Genomic DNA, 15,954 nt, shown 5'->3' with positions numbered 1-15,954 from the left:
AGGAGGGATCACGGGTAGTCTTCCCATCAGAAGGCTGGGAAAGGGAGTTGAGAGAAGAGAAGGAGAAGTTTGAGGAGATTTCCAGCACACCTCCCCCCTGTTTTTGTATGCTGTGGTGCAATTCTATGCTTTACAATTACAAAGCCTGAATTTCAGAACTGAGGACTATTGAGAAAAAGGGCTGTTAGCAGCCAACTGGGCATTGCCTGCTTCCCTCCAGGCCTGCAGGCAGACAGCATGCAAACTCTGCCAGGCTGCTGTTGTGGGGAAACATTTCACTTCATGCTTCCTACAAAGTAATGCTCAGGGAAAAAGCTTAGGGGTGAAAAACTGGCTGTTCAAGTGCACTTCTGTAGAAGCCAATAACCAAAGCAGGAGGTGCACAGTACACCAAACCCAAACTCAGCACTCTAAGATGGCCACCTGAGTTGCAGCTCTAACCATAAAAGTACTTCCTTTTTTTCTGGCTTTAGAATTGTAGAGGGAAGGGACTTTGAAGCTCATCTCATAGCAACCCTCCTACTTTGTGCTGGTTGCCAACCACTTGGCCAGGCACCAGCTCAGTGCCTTGGGCACCTCCAAGGATGGAGCACACGCGAAAGGAGCTTAGAAATTCAACTGTAATTAACATGCAGGAATTTTAACAGAACTGTCACATTCTATTATGCTGTTGGTTTATTCTAAATACCCCCAGCCTTACTCTGCTCAGACCCTACAAGAACCTGCCATCCCATCTCAGGTGTTCTGCATGTTCACAGCAGCACCTGGAATGTTAGGCAGAAGCTTCACTCCAAACCACCGTGCCACTGGGCTGCCACCTCCTGAAAGAACAGCTCAAAATGCATAAAACCTTTGGAAGAACCATAATGCTGGGCTAAATTCAGAATGTAGTTAAGAGTCGACCAGCTTACATTAAGCAGGTCGTATGGAAGAGGCTTCAGATGGAGCAAACTCACAGCAAGTAGATACAGCTAGCTGTAATTCCTGCAGTAACAGGGGGGTACCACTCCGCCAGCAGCTTTCTTACACAATCTGAATACCATCTTTCAAACTTCATAGAGGAGAAATGCACTATTCCTCAATCAACCCACCAAAATCCTTCCTGTGTCTCACAAACTAGAAACTTGGCCAGAACCAAGCTACAGCTCTACGCCAGCGTTCACTTTTACAGTGCTAAATTAAATGTGTTCCATGCTAATCACATTTTTCAGGTATGCAACTCCTGTGGATACACAGTGGTTATCTTCAATCTGCAAGATTACTTGCAGTTAAAAACAACATGCTGCATTTCTCCATACCATTTAAGATGCAATCTTTCTTTGCAAATAGAAAATAAAAGATTTCTTCATTATTAAGGGGAAATAAATCCAAACCCCAGCTTGCTGTAGGTCTGTAGATACTTGATGAGTCACTTGTGCAGAACCTGTCACCCTCATGTCAGCACACAAACACCACCTGCCTTTGAAAACTGCATGTTGTCAGGATGCTCCTGACAGCACTGGTTGAGTGTCCTGGAGACTGCAGGAGTCGCATTGAAACCCAGCCTTATAAACCTACAGAATACCTACACGTCCTTGCAGGACTCCAAAGCAGAAAGTATCGAGGGAAGAGGGGATTTCAGTACTCCCACAGTTTCTCCTTTCCACTCCAAAAGCCATCTTACAGCAAGGGGGGAGCATCTTACATGCTGGGGGGAGTCATGGGAAGTTGTTTCTGGGGATGGACCTGATGGGTTTGGCTCTGGCAGGACCATCACCCATGTGGGATGAGGGCGCCCATGCAGTGCCCACCCCACCTTCACATTGCTCTGCTCCTTACAAAGCAAAGCCCTCAGCAGAAAGGAGGGTTTCAATAATGCTGGTCAAAAGAGCTCATTAATAATGTTGCTTCTTTTTTAAAGCATATGATACCCATAGCCGTGAGATCATCAGATTTTCCATTTTGTCACCGAGCCAACAGTGAGCTGCCCCTCAGCATCCGTTCACTTCCAACCAGTCCTTCTGTCCTTCTCAGCACTTAGTGCACAATTAGTCCCTCAGTATTAATCTCTTCTGAAAACATGAAAGTCTGGTGGAACAAAATCATAATCATATCATGGAATCATAGAACAACTTGGGTTGCAAAGGAGCCCAACGCTCATCAGTTCCAACCCCCTGCTGTGTGCAGGTTGCCAACCAGCAGCCCAGGCTGCCCAGAGCCACATCCAGCCTGGCCTTGAATGCCTGCAGGGATGGGGCATCCACAGCCTCCTTGGGCAGCCTGTGAACAGTGCTTCATCCTTGGGCAGAAGACATTCAAGAACAAGTTCACCTGAATGTAAGGGAATCATAAAATAGGCTGAGTTGAAAAGGATCACAATGATCACCGAGTTTCAGCCCCCTGCTATGTGCAGGGTTGCCAACACTAGACCAGGCTGCCCAAAGACCAAAAAGACCAAAAGCTCTGTCCACAAAAATGCCGTGAGAAGAACTCAGTTCCTAACATCTGCAAAGAGAGAAATCTGCCTGCTCCTATTTCACTGCCAACCATAACAAGGAAGGCCAAAGCACACCCAGAAGGAACAGCTCCACACTTCTTTATTTCCTTTGATGAGAACAGAAAACCTGATTTGTTAAGTGTACATCAAATACCAGATCAATTCCTTTTTTTTTTTTGTTTTTGTTTTTGCAAGAAATGTTGAAAGCTAATGGGCTGTGATCAGAAGTCACTGAAATCAGGGCACAGGACTTCATTTAGGCTGCTTTCTCTGCTAGCTGTTATCACATTCTTAACTGGACACAAGAAAAATGCTCCAAGAAAGCCTATGGAACAGCCCCCCTGCCATTTCAGTTGAGAAAGAACTTTGAGAGCTATAGAAGCCACAACAATATTTTAGCTCCCGTTGATTCTTTTCTATTTATTATAATAAGAGAGCACACAGGTGTAGCATGGGGAAGTGAACAAGAACATCACGGACCAGGCCGTGAGCACCTGATGGAGCTGTGGGCATTCTTGATCATTGCAGGGAAGTGGGACCAGATGGCCTCTAAAGGTCCCTTCCAAACAATTCTATAATTGCTTTTTTATAGGTATTCAGTACAAAATCATCCCTTACTCATTATTAGTACTTATTCCTTTGAGGACTGCAACAAAAGAAATGACTCAAGCAACAAAACCAACTGCAGTAACATTAGGCTTTGTTCTGGAAGAAATTCAGTTTTGTTCATACATCAAAATAAAAATAGAACTGTTTGGTGCACAAAGGAAGCAGTACCCATTTTCTGAAGCATAAAAGTGGCATTTGGCATTATCAAAAATGTACCAGAATCAAATTATGGTTTTCTTCGCCCACATCTAGTGCCTCTGCCTTATAACTAAACCATAGCTACAAAATCATTATTTGAAAAGGTAAAGAGCACAGAACTATTGCAAAATTGATTGGAGTGAGCTCTTTCCTACCACACATTACTCATGCTCACACATGAAAAAAAATACACGAGTTCATTTTCTCAGGTCACAGCTTCTGGAAATGAACAGGAACCAATTCAAACTGAACCACAAAGATATACCTCAAACAAGAGGTAAAACAAGAAAACTTGACGTGGGATTTGGGATGAAAAAAATATCAAGATACAGCCCTAAAAGAGCATTTCAGAGTCAGAAACAGGTTGCAAAATGCTGTCATAGAATCATGCCTGGATTGACAGGACCACAATGCCTGCAGGGATGGGGCATCCACAGCCTCCTTGGGCAACCTGTTCCAGTGCCTCACCACCCTGTGTGAAAAACTTCCTCCTCATATCCAACCTAAACCTCCCCTGTCTCGGTTTAAAGCCATTCCCCTTGTCCTATCACTATCCACCCTCATAAACAGCCATTCCCCCTGCTGTTTATAGCTCCCTTCAAGTATTGGAAGGCCACAATGATGTCTCCCTGGAGCCTTTTCTTCTCCAAGCTAAACAAGCCCAGTTCCCTCAAGCTTTCTTCACAGGAGAGGTGCTCCAGCCCTCTGCTCACCCTCCTCTGGACTCATTCCTTACTGAAGGGACCCCACCACACCAAGCTTCTTTACATGACGTGCCTTCTCAGGCCAAATTCCCAATGCAGTCCCTTTGCCACCTACTGACGATCTCTGCTATCATGGCTTTTTTCGTAAGACTCAGGTTAAAGTTCAGCAGACCTGTCAGTGCCTGCCAGCTGTGCCTGTCTACAAGCACCTGCTCCATGCACTGCCCCCTAGAACCTGCAGGGCCACAGGTGTGTATTCCTTAACAAGATTAGAATCAGAAGGCCCAACAGTGCTTATTAAGCTCCCTTCAGCTGTAAGTCACTCTGAAAAAGGATTTTCTTCTAAAGCGTAATGCAGTTAAGGCAGCAAAAAAGAAAATAAAAAAAAAAATCACATAAACTTGTATGAAAACCTTTATCTTAAGGAGAAATTCCTCCTACCTCTGGCAATGCTCTGGTCCCCTGGAGCTCCATTTTCCTACCTTGATCACCGCATGAGCCTCAACTGCTACAGCAGTGCAGCTGCCCATGCTGGAGCTCCCTTGACCTTCAGTGCAGAAGCAGCACTGCTGAAAGTGCTTTAGAACTGTGAGCAATGGAAAAAGATGCTGCAGCCCTAGAAAAAGGCTTTGCCAGCTTCAGCAGAATTCTCAGGAAGAGCTGCAGTTTGCATCCCAGCTATGTTTTAAAGGCTGAGTCCGCTTCAAGAATTCACCCCAAGCTCTGGTGTGTAATTACTCTGTTCTAGAGATATACACTGGTCTGTCTGTGCTGCATTTGCTTGGAATTCCAAGACAAACATTGAAGTTTGTTGTAGTTAAGAGTTAACCTTGGAGTTAGAGGGGTGTATGTACAAGCAAGCACAGCCATTCATTGCTAATTAAACTTTACCATGCAGCTTAGTAACACACAATGGTTGAAAAAGTCCTAAGGCATTTGTTCAAAGAAAGCAGGAAACAATCTCCAGGCATGCAACCATGCTGGCATGGCCTCCAGAGGGGAAGCTAATGCATGCCCTAGAGTTCTTTCCCTATAAAGGCAGTCCTATCACAGATTTACAGGTTGGAAGGTCCTGACCTTGCCCCATAAAATTAATTTAGTACACAAAGCAAGAGGGTGGTTCTGTGTGCTTCCCTGACACGCTGCGTACATGCAGGGGTGCAAGCTAGCTCCAGAAGAAACCTACCTACTTCATGCACACAGGGCTACATGAAGTTGAGCTGCTTCCACTTCAAGGCATGCTGGTGTCCCAAAAGCAGGATTTTCATGACACAAAGCTTTCAAGTTCAAACATCCCTGCAGAAAGCAGGGGAGGGAGCTGAAGGGAAGCCATCTGCACTGCAGCAGGCATCCATGCAGAGCACCTTGCTCAGCTGGAGGGGTGACGAGTCACAACAGGAGAGCATTAGGATAGGACCGTGTGACCTGCAGTGTGAAACCAAGGTCTTACTAACAGCCCTACAGCACTGCTTCCCTCCTCCTTCCACACACACAAAGCAAGCCAAGAAAAACGTTGCCTCATTTTTCTCTTAATTCAACAGCAAACTTCCAAGAACGCAGTGCAATGAGACCTGCAGAGGCCTTTACTGCAGGGAAAGCTTTCAGTCAATACCAACAAAGGCAGAACAGTGAATGTGTACAGCAAAGCAACAGAACGGATCGCGGGTCTCAGACTGTGCTCACATATACTCCATATTCAGGGATTTAAAAGTTGCTTTTTTTTTTAATTATTATTATTAAAGTGAAGCAAGCCCCCTGCCTGCCAGCGTCTTATACAGATTTAACTTGTCTGTTTTGCAGTCACACATACAGGAAGTTGAAGGAACTGAAAAACCACCACGATTTTTTTCTTGTAACTTGGCAGAAGATCGCTGTTCTTATTTTGTTAAAATGAGTTGTGTTTTTTTGTTGGTTGTTTTTTTCTTTAAGTCAGCTATCCCTAAGTGCCCTTTCACTTGCTAAGTGTGCTTTTGACAGTGAAGTCAAACCTATTCTGTCCTGTATTAACTGAAATATACTTACAAAAAGGCACTGCTGGCCATCATTGACCATCAAAGCCAGAATTACTACTGAAAACCACGCAAACTGATTTTTTCCAGGTAATGCTGGTGGTAAAACTGAGGCTTCCAGGCAAGAATTCAGGCAGGCAATGCCTGTGCCAGTAACGTGCATTCACATACAACACAACCATAAGGCCACATAGGGATGCTCTGAACCATCAACAAACCAACCTGTATCTTCCACAAGGGCAATGATACGCAGCACCAACAGAAGTTTTCTCAGCAAAGAGCAGCCACAACCCTACAAACCAACAGGGATCAGAAAGGCTCGTTTGCTCTGACCCACCATCACTTCACAGCTGGATCAACTCTTCATTACTGCCTGCCTCTTAAAGGATAGAGCTAAGAGACTTTGTAAAATGCAGTCAGCTGAAACACATTTAAGCCACTATCTAGCAAACAAGGCACAGATGTTTCTAATAGAAAACCAGTTACAAGTCATGAGGGCATTTGACTACTTGAGGTTGTGGCTGCTAGCACTTGTAGCCAGCCCTAAGAGCAAAGCAACTCCAACTACTCCAGCTTTGGACATGGTGGAAGGCAGCAAGCATTGAGTTCTGGAACTGCAGCCATTACTGCAACGAAACTGTCAGCTGCACCTTTCTCTTCCTTCAGCTTAAGGCCCTGATGCACAAAATGCCACAGACTTTGAGGAGAAAAGACTAGATTAAAGGGGAAAGAACAACTACTTGAAGTTTCCACTAGGGGAGTAAGGGGGGGATGAGGTGTTGAGGGGTGTTCGCTCTCAGGCTGCTATTAGCACCCATTGCTTAGCTAGAGCCACCAAAACACCAGCTGGGGCAATCCAAACCAAAAGACAGCACCATCAGCCAACACAGCCAAATGTAGATCTCTAAATCCAGCATAAAACACAGCAGGAGCAAAGCAGCACATTAGCAGAGTTGGAATTCCCAGTGAGATGGCCATGGCACTTGATGATCTTTGTGCACGTACTGAAAAGGCATCCAAACGAGCAGAAAACAAGATTTCCCACAGCAAGATGCAGTCACCAGTAAACCTGCTTGGTAACTTAGGACTGCCCTACTGCAAGCACTATCAGTGGGGAGAAAGCCATCGATCCCAAATGGCTCACAAGTGCAAAAATGAGAATAAGAAGTAAGGGCAGGAGATTCAAATAAGGAAAAAAATAATAATAATTTGATAGAAATGCAATGAATCAGTGGGGGGAAAAAAAAAGCAAAAAAAAAAAAAAAAGGTGAATGGGCCATGGTTTTTTTGGAGGAACAGATTCCTCATGGAGCACAGAGCTCCAGCACACGTCAGGGACATGGAAGGGGGACAGGAGAAGCAGGTGCACACAGGTCAGACTTGCCAACTTACCCATCTGGTTTCTTTTGAACTTTTAAACTCTCTAAATACATGGGCTCAGACAATTTCAAAATTATTATTAGCTGTTTTTGCCGTGCTCCGAGGAAAAGTAAAATGCAGAAACACTCAGGAAGTGAAAGGTTATGCCTTGTGCATCTTCAGTAAACATGAAAGAGTGTACAAGAAAACCATGGTGTGAGCTGTAAACTGCAAATGCCAACTTTTAAGTGTTCTTGATCAAGTCTCTGAACTGAGACTTCCTTTCCACACAGGAGACCATTGACTTCTGATGTGACAGACGCTGACATTCGTGGGTCAATAACAACAAAATTAAACCCAACAGCAAAAGACCCACCATGCAAACCAGCAGGTTTCAATATAACAGCGTGAGTCTCATGCAACACTTGAACTTGTTGGTACCTTCTGCATTTTTTTTCCTCCTTTCTCTTAAATAATTAACGCCCCACAAAGCAATACAGCACTATCAAAAGCCAAAAACTTGGTTTGAAAGTATTAAACAGCGGTAAAATGAACAGACGGATATGTGTGGATGGCAAGCAACAGGAAGCTGTTTAGACTGCACGAGTGCCAAGGCCTGTAAGGTTTGTTTTGTTTAATATATTGCTTTGTGCTCCTACTGTCTCAAAACGGGTATAAAAGTTGGGCCTGCCAAATTCATTTCCTGAAGAACTGAACCAACACACAAACACATTTCTCACAGTGCTCCCCCCCCCTCCCTCCCTCCCCTGCCCAAGCTGCAGATCCAATATCTTGGTCTGCTCCATCCTCCTTCATTAAGGCAGTAAAAGGCACACTTAGGGGGACAGGAGCATTTTTTGATCTTTGAAAGTGAGTTGCTGTATCCCAGACCAAGTGTTGCACTAACAGTGATCCAACCCTGTACAGAAATTATGATGCAGGAGGTCTGGAACTCCAAAGGCCAACAGGTTTCAAGTTCTTTGTCTCAGCCTGCAAGCACCTGTGCATGCACAGCAGTCCTGGAGCTGGGCAGAGCTGCCCTCTCCATCTCAGGTGCAGCAGAAGAGCAGTGCTGAGCAGAGGCCTCTGCTGGAGCAGCAGCCTCCAGAATCATGGTTTATAAGAAACCAGCAGGTCGTTTCACAGGAGGAAATGACAAACCTCTGTACCAGTCCTCCTTTATTTACAGCTGGAAGACATTCAATACTTTGATCTGCAAGGAGCTGTGCTTGCCACACCACCTGGGAGGTAATTCAGTGGCAGCAATTACTTGGACAGGAATTTTGACAACAAGAGTCAATATTACCTCAATATATGAAGAAGGAATTCAGCATATCCATGCTAGTCTGGGGCAGAAATGTACTGTGGGAACAAACAGGCTGCTTAGCCAAAGTTAGAATTATCACAGATAATTCTATGGGTTGCAAAGGAGCACAACGTTCATCAGTTCCAACCCCTGCTGTGTGCAGGTCACCAACCAGCAGCCCAGGCTGCCCAGAGCCACATCCAGCCTGGCCTTGAATGCCTGCAGGGATGGGGCATCCACAGCCTCCTTGGGCAGCCTGTGAACAGTGCCTCACCACCCTCTGGGTGATTTTCTCCTGGTTCACATTGGAGGGGGGGAAGTGGAAAATGGAGTGTAATGGTAGTATCAGCTTGGCTGGCTTAGAACAGATTAACTTTTAAGGAGCAGGTCCTGAGATTTTAATTCTCATGAGGAGGGAAGCTGAAGGTCTTGTAAACCTTCAAACAGGTTTTCCTTCTCCCCCCTGAATCATGTAAGTAATAGCAAGAGCAGCTTTGCACATGAAAAGCATAGTCTGCCTCTCTCACATGTGTATAATTCCTTAATTACCATTTGCCATCCTTCTGATATCAATAGCAAAACAAAGATCTCTGTGAGTGTTACGTGATGATGGTTATTAATACTCACTGTTCTGAAATAACCATCGTACGTGTTTTTTGGTTAGCTTTTTTTTTTTCCTCCCTTGTGTGATGCGAGAGAGAAAAATAAGAAATAAAGGAAGGGCTGAAAATAGAGAGTTAACAGAAAAGTTCAGGATGTGCATTGAACTAAGGAGAGGGAAACATCAATTTGCTGAGCTCCTGGAAGAGCAGAGGAGGCTCACTGGCAGAGAACAAGCTGTTTGCAGTGGCTGGCTGCAGGAAACCCATCCAGCATGGGTGCACCTCCAGTGGCTGTGTTCTGTGAGGTCCTCTAGGCTGCTCTGTTGCCTAGAAGGAGCATCTGCTGTTAAACTGAATCAACTCAGTGTTTAGTACTATTATCTCTGGGTTTTGCAGCATGTAAGATTTACCATGTGTCAAGACTTGCACTGTATGTATACACACAAGGAGGAGATGGGAAGGCTCAGGGAGATGAGAATGGGGTGGATAAGCATATAGTGCAGCACTGGTGAGGTTTTAGAGCCTTGGGTGGGTTCCCAGTGCCTTGTTTTAATTTCAACTGTGCCTAAGGATGCAGGTTACAGGTTGCCCAAGGAGGCTGTGGATGCCCCATCCCTGCAGGCATCCAAGGCCAGGCTGGATGTGGCTCTGGGCAGCCTGGGCTGCTGGTTGGCGACCTGCACACAGCAGTGGTTCGAACCAGATGATCACTGTGGTCCTTTTCAACCCAGGCCATTCTATAACTGTACAAAAATGCAACCAGCTTGCCCAGGAAAAACAATATTACATCCCCAGGCCACCCTGAGTAACCAGCATTTCTCAAGGCTGTCTCGGTACTTCCAAAGGATCAGGTGAACAACAAAAACAAAATGCTGCACAACGTACATGGAGCTCTTTGCTGACACCATAGCAATAGCTTAATGCAACAATTTAGCTGCCAGACATTCCAAAATGATACACTTTCCTCCTTGATGAGGTGCCAGCATTTTTTGTTCCCCCCAACCTGCAAAGTGAGCATTACCAGCCCTTGAAAAAGCTTTCCTTGCAGAAGGCAGGCTGACAGAATGGCATGCTGAACAGTAAAAGCCATTTTCTGTCAGTTTGGCAAGTGTCGGCCATTATCAATACCTGAAATCCAATTGCATCTTAAGTGCTTCAGAGACTGTGAGTGCATTTACAGGAACAATGCTGATCGGTAAGAAACTACAAACTGTCAAGAGTACAAAAGAACAAATTGCATATTGCCAGTTTACAACACAATGTTTAGTTCTGGATCATTTTTAGCTCCTGCTGTACACGAGATGAGTCAGGAACCAAGACCTGACAGCCTTCTGTCCACACCCCCATTTCTTATCACTTTCTCTGGTTTATAGGTTCCTTTAATGACCCTTTTCACATCTAAATACAATCCATTTACATCCATGGAAGTTTTAACTTCTCAAAACAACTTGAACACCTTCCTCTTCACATAAACACACAGCTCTTCCTTGTGCAATGACACCCAACACATCACCCAGTTGAGGGCTCTCCATTTGGCTTCGTGCTGTATTTTGAAGCTCTTCCTCCTACCGCAACGAGCAGCAGCCAGGTGCCAGGAAACCCAAGGCTGGGTCTGCAGGGGAAAACCGTGCTGCACTGCGAGCCAAGGGAGGATGGGGAGGAACAGGGTACGAAGAGTTTGTGAAACCCTCCTGTCTGCAGCAGCGCACGGCAGGATGCTGCCAGAGAACACTCAAAGGATTTGCCCCTCTGCATGAAAAGGGAAGCTGGCTTCTGTGGATTTGGGTGTTTATCTGCAAGACTGAACCACTACGGAAGAGTTAGTCTAAACTTACCCTACTCATAGCGCTTATTCCTCCAGCCAAGAGGCCTGGATTACCTCCAGTCCCACCAGACATGAGGTAGAGTTAAATTAATTTTCAACTGTGGACTCTTAAGAAAAAAAAATATATGAGGTGAAAAGAAATGCTGGTTTTACCACTGAGCACTCAGGTACAGCTCACCTTTTGCTCTGCAACTGGTGCAGGTTGCTTTCCAAAGATTTGTATCAGATGTTCTCTCTAGGTTTTGCTTCTCATTTTTCCTAAATTCACATAGCAGATCAGTCAGTGTGGACATGCAGAAAGAGCACGTTCCCAAACAGTTCTAGATTTACACAATCTGCTTCCCAAAAAGGCCAGTTCAAAAGATTTTCACAGAGCAGAGTCTCCCAGAAGTTAACAAGCTCAGATTAATTCCAGCTCCATGTTTATATTCTAGAGCAAATCCAGACCCAATCACTCTGATTTTTTTACAAGCTTTTCACCTAACCATTCCTAAAGGTCAAACTCTTGCAGCTTTGCTCTGCACAAGCACACTATGTGCTCTGTTCCAGTGGGCTATGAGGCAAACAGCCTGCAGACACGTAGACAAGCGAGATATTCAAACAGAACCAAATCACTGCAAATATATTTAGAAAAGCATAAAATCTGCCTGTGTTTGCTCGCTTTTAGCACCAGACACTCCAGCATGGGCCTGCTCCAACCTGCTGGTTGCTCAGAGCGTTATGCCCTCACAGAATCACACAAAATGGCCAGGGTTGGAAGAGGCCTCAAGGATCATGGATCCCCAAACCCCCTGCCACAAGCAGGGCCACCAACCTCCGCATTTCACAGCAGCCCAGGCTGCCCAGGGCCCCATCCAACCTGGCCTTGAACACCTCCAGGGACAGACGGGGCATCACAGCCTCTCTGGGCAGCTGTTCCAGCACCTCACCACTCTCTCTGTAAAGAACTTGCCCTTAGCCCACTCTGTTTTAAAGCACCTGTGCTTTGACACCCACAGTGTCACCTAGCACAGACTCAGATCAAGGTGCAACTTCCTGCACGTTTTAAAAACAAGTGTCAGAAGGAAACGCCTATCGCTCCTCATAGAAGGGCAAAACAGAGCCCAGCAGCTCTCTCCTGCTCTGCTGATCAAAGCAGCACCAACACGCACGCATTTTGCTCCAGGACACCTCTGAGCATCGCCTCCCAGCAAGAGTTAAACGGGCCAACTGGAGTTAAATATAAGCACTGATGCAACTTGGGAGGACTCCCAGCCTCCCGTACACAACGGGCTCCAGCCCCCAAGCACAGCCCTGCTCCCCACATCACCCAGAGCCTTATTTGCAGCAGGGACACGAGGTTTATTTCAGCAAAGCTGGGCCCGGCCTCTCCTGCCACCACCATGCGGTCCTGCTACCAACAGGAACGGCCCAGCGGTGGGGTTGGCATTCGGATCCTTGTTTCCCGGTTCTCCCTGTATAAGAGCTCCCCACACGTCTTTTTCCGATCCCCAACTCGACGGGACGGCCCGAACCGCACAGACACACAGCGGGGCAGCGGTGAAGCAGCACCGCGGGGAGGGGTTTGACAGACGTCCAAGAAGCGCCTCTATCTCCGGCACGGGAGCCAGACCGATAGCCGGGCCGGATCTGCCGGCCCAAGCCCTGAGCTCGCACAGAAGATAACGCAGGGATATCTGCGGGGAACTCCGCTCCGAGTCCCGCCGTGAGCTTGGGGGGATCCGAGCAGGAGGAGCGCCCGGCTTTTTCAGCTTGACTCAGCGCTCAGCCCCGGCGCCGAGTTCACCCCATCCGCTCCTCTCCCAACACCGCCCCACTTCCTCCACCGCTCCAACGCAGCTCGTGCAGCGGGGCCGAACCCAGCGGGGCCGAACCCAGCGGGGCCGAACCCAGAGCGGCCCACCGCCGCCCCCCTCCCCCTCCCCGGCCGCCCCCTTCTGCCCGGTGGCCCTGAAGGTGCTCCAGGGGATCCCCGCGCCGCCCCGCCGCCGGCCGCCATCTCCCGGCACCCCCACGGGGGAAAAGCCGCCGCCGCGCCGCCCCTCCACCACCAGCACCACCACCACCACCCCCTCCTCCACGCGAGGCCCGCGGATCCCCCTCCGGCTCTACTCACCGCTTGCCGTCACACCTCGGGCGGCCGTACCCCTCAGCCGCTCGCCCCAAAGGGCCGAGGGACGGCGCGGCCCGGGGTCAGCGAGAGCGGAGCCCGCAGAGCTCGGCAGCGGCAGGGCGGCGGTCCGGCACGGCGGCGGAGGACCGCCCGCGGAGCATGCGCCGGGCTGAGCCCGCCCGGGGGCGGCGCGCGGCTGCGCCCGCCTCCCACAGCAGGGTCGGAGGGGGGGGGGATGCGGCCGCGCGCCGCCATTTGCTGCCCGCGGGGGCCGGGATGGGGCTGCCGTGCGGCACGGGGCAGCCGGTGGGGCTGCGTGTTGGCTTGAGTTTAGTGACAGAACCTCGCAGTCATTGAGATTGGAGAAGCCCTCCGAGCGGCCCGAGCCCAACCCCAGCCTACATCCCAGCGCCCGCTGCCCGCGCCTCTCAGCGCCACATCCGCACAGCTCTGGAACACCCCCAGGGATGGTGATCCAACCCCCCAACGCTCTGGTCGTGCTGTGCCGGTGCCTCACCGTGCTCTGGAGAAGACATTTCTCCTAATAGGCAACCTGTTTGTCACTGCTCGGCCTCAGGGTGTGCTGGCTTCCATCTCAGCTTTGCGTGTTTCTTCCCTAATCCCAACTGAAAAGCCCAAAGCGGAGCCTGCCTGCACTCTTGGAGCTCCGTATCTTCCAGTTATGGCGCAGGATCTGCGTGTATGTGAGCTCTAAATCCCATCCTATCTCTGCACAGACATGCAGACACGGTGCTTCGGTGTTTCGGTGTTTGCACACAGAATCACAGAATTGTATGGGTTGGAAGGGACCTCCAGAGCTCATCGAGTCTAACCCCCTGCCAAAGCAGTTCCCTACAGCAGGTCGCACAGGTCGGCATCCAGGCAGGTCTTGAACATCTCCAGAGAAGGAGACTCCACCACCTCCCTGGGCAGCCTGTTCCAGCGCTCTGTCACCTCACTGTAAAGAAGTTCTTGTGCACATTGGTGTGGAACTTCCTATGCTGCAGTTTCTGGCCGTTTCCCCTTGTCCTGTCTCCACCTTTCTCCCCTGTGCACAGAAAATAAATGGGTTTCTTCGTTGTGGTTTCAGACCCTCAAACTCACAGCAAATGGTACGCATGGAAGTCGTGTCAGTAAGAGAACCATTCCCCCTTGCCATGTGCACGCACATATTTGGCATTACCTTCTGGGAAAAGAACCAATTCACTGCTGCACTTTGGGAGGACGGTCCTAATAGACAAATCATTCATTAAAAAAATAAAAGAAGCTAGCCCTGGTAAATGTGACATCTTCTGACACAACGGCAGTTCTATGTAATTCACGTCAGTTTAATCAGAGCAAGCTGATAGCATCTTTTTGTCAAAGTCTTCTCATGCACCCACAGCACGTGGGTGTGCAATGCCCGGCTGCTGCGGGCTGTTCACAGACACACATTGCTCCCCGCCTGCCTGCCTCACACTTGGGCTGTCCTGATCCTCCAGCCTTATCTCCTTGCTAATCTCCCACCCCGGAGCCAGGTGGAGGGGCTGATTGCACGTGACGACACAACCGTGCATCCGTGTGGTTGTAGTTTACAAACTATAGATAGATAATCGTTCATCGTTTTCCCCTTTCACAGAGGAATCAAGCTGGTCATTCCGCAGCCCTGCTTTCAGAGCTGCCAGGGAAGCAGTTTGGATTACATCGCAGGGCGTTCACCTTCCCCTGCCATGGCGCATCACTGGTTCTGCGTTAGCAGCGCTCTGCACAAAGTGTCAGTCTCACCCATTTTGCTGAGGTTGGAGGGAGAGAGAGCAAATCTGTGACCGCGATTGGCAGCTTCTGCAGCTGTGCCGCGGCTTTCAGAAAGCCCCACCTTCCCTTGCTCTCCTGTTCTGCTCCCTGGGGCTGCACTCCCACTGCTTTGCCTTGCATGACCAGTTTCTCATGGTGGGTTTCCATACCAGATCAGTATTAGTTATGTTCCACATTCAGGACTCGTTTTCTAGCACAGTTGTTGATGCTGCAAATGTCCTTAAATCCAGCTCAGAGCTACAAACCAAACCCAAGCTGAGGAGGTGGCTGTGACGGAAGGATTGCATAAGGGGCTTAGTCTGGGGCTGCTTTTAGTGGCCACAGCTCAGGCAGCAGCTTTACCTCTGCCACTGTCTGAATGAGCACCCAAAGCCTGAGCCCGTGCCCAGGGATGAATCCTTCAGTGGGAATTTAATTCTTGTGTGCTCACACAGCTGCATTTAACACACAGAGCTGGGGTCCTTTGGCACTTGGAGCCTTGGAGAAATCGTGTCTTTAATCTCTGCCTGCAACGTGAGCTTTTCACTTTTTCTCCTTAGTTTCAAGACTGTGTAGACTTCTGATTTCTATTGACTGTTCTGTGATGTCCTAATTGGGGTGAAATCAACGTGCTTCTAGAAATTAATCCAAAATTATGTTAATAACAGCAGGATTTCCAGCCACCTCCAAACGCAACAACAGTGCTGGCCATCTTCCACATGGAACAGCACCGATTTCCATCTCTCTGCTCTTTTCCAGCTATCAACTTCACTAATTAGGAATTTAGTATTTCAACACCTCTGTCTCACTGCTAAGCTGACTGGAAGTTACTGTCAAGTTCAAAAGTCATCAGTGAGGACAGACAGACAGACAGACCGACAGCAGTTTCAGAAACCTATTTCCTTGGGAAAGCAGGCTAAATGCTCCAACTGCGTTCACCGCAGCATCCCATCCTATGAGAATGATGTAATTTTGTATTA

The 15,954-nt window shown here is 48.2% G+C and overlaps 1 protein-coding gene across 2 annotated transcripts in view; it reads right to left on the bottom strand.

Annotated features, from left to right (window-relative positions):
* The window catches only part of JAK1 (Janus kinase 1), a 55,925-nt gene extending 42,559 nt beyond the window's left edge, over nt 1-13,366 (bottom strand). For both annotated transcript variants that reach the window (XM_048944274.1, XM_048944273.1), the window contains exon 1: nt 13,205-13,366. The gene's annotated coding sequence lies outside the window, so the exon portion shown is untranslated. The remainder of the gene's footprint in view (nt 1-13,204) is intronic.
* Between the last annotated feature and the right edge of the window lie 2,588 nt (nt 13,367-15,954).

The sequence above is a fragment of the Lagopus muta genome, chromosome 5 (assembly GCF_023343835.1).
Source record: "Lagopus muta isolate bLagMut1 chromosome 5, bLagMut1 primary, whole genome shotgun sequence".
In the NCBI taxonomy this organism is placed as follows: Eukaryota; Metazoa; Chordata; class Aves; order Galliformes; family Phasianidae; genus Lagopus; species Lagopus muta.
The sequence above is the reverse complement of the archived record's forward strand: the minus strand, read 5'-3'. Positions and strand labels throughout refer to the sequence as shown.